The sequence below is a fragment of the Malaclemys terrapin genome, chromosome 5, assembly GCF_027887155.1.
Source record: "Malaclemys terrapin pileata isolate rMalTer1 chromosome 5, rMalTer1.hap1, whole genome shotgun sequence".
Lineage (NCBI taxonomy): Eukaryota > Metazoa > Chordata > Testudines > Emydidae > Malaclemys > Malaclemys terrapin.
The window spans coordinates 107,975,183-107,976,348 of NC_071509.1; positions in this window are offsets into that span (position 1 = coordinate 107,975,183).

Consider the following 1,166-nt stretch of genomic DNA (forward strand, 5'->3'; position numbering starts at 1 on the left):
CCAGGGGTAGAAGGATCTTTCCCTGCTGCATTCCTGAGCGGCCCTTTTCTTGGTCAGAGGTGCCTGTCTACTGGGATTATTATCGCTAAAGATTCAAACACACATACAAACCCTATATATTCGGTTTCTTCAGGGGGAATAAAGAACAGAATTTCCATGTAACTCTAGAATGGTTTAAAGTTTAAGGTACTGGGTTATGACATTTGGTCTCTTGTAGATAGAATTGTAAAATTACAAGCTCTTTATTTTTGTGTACTATAAAACACATCCCTATAATTAAATCAAGGTTGAAAGTGCTTTGCCTAGAAGATTAATTTAAACCTCTATGGATAAAAAGAAGAACCTCCAGGACTCAATATACTGATGTGTAGATAGCACCTCAGCACATTTCAGTGTGCGGGTCATTTCCTTTCTGATGCCTGTGCAGGGGATGTCTCTTTACACTAGAAGCTTTTGCTGTATCTTTTGGCTATATTGGCCCAGCTCCTCCAAGGTACATAGCCATTATGGGAGTGAAGGGCCCAAACATCTTTGAGGATGTGGGTCGCTATCTCCTGGTTTCTCTTTCCTGTCAATGGAGTCGGGCTGTGCAAATGGGAAGTCACTGCCTAAGGCTGGGAGTGGCCCAACTCCTCCCTGGGCTGGTGGTGGGCTCTGCCAAAGAGTCTGGGATGGCTCCGCGCTGCTGGGGACGAGGGAAGCCATGGTGGGCTTGGTGCTAAAGCCTGAGCAGCAGGGATGGGGCCAAGCTTGGCACAGTGGGGAAGCAGGGGCAGGCAGGCTCTGTGCACTGCTGAGGGACAGCAGGGGATGGTTTGGTTCCCCCTGCCCCGTAGGAAGAGGCCAGGGCAGGCTCAGTGCGGGGGCTGCCATGGGAAGCCTGACAGGTGAGATCCGCCCCTCGCACCTCTGGAGGCAGCTCTGTGCATCGCTGCCCTGCCGCCATGGCACCAGGACTCCAAAACTTAGTCGCAGACACAAGGGCTGGACGGAGCCCACAGGGGGCTCCACCAGGGGGCGGGGCTCAGACTGGGCGGGAATTGGTTCAAGAGGGAGGGCGTTCGGTGTGAGAGAGAGGCTGAGTCAGCTCGAGACTGAGGCGAGACTTCAGGTTAGAGGACGGCGAGCGCCGACTGTGAGGTGGGCCCGAGAGAACCTCTGAGGTG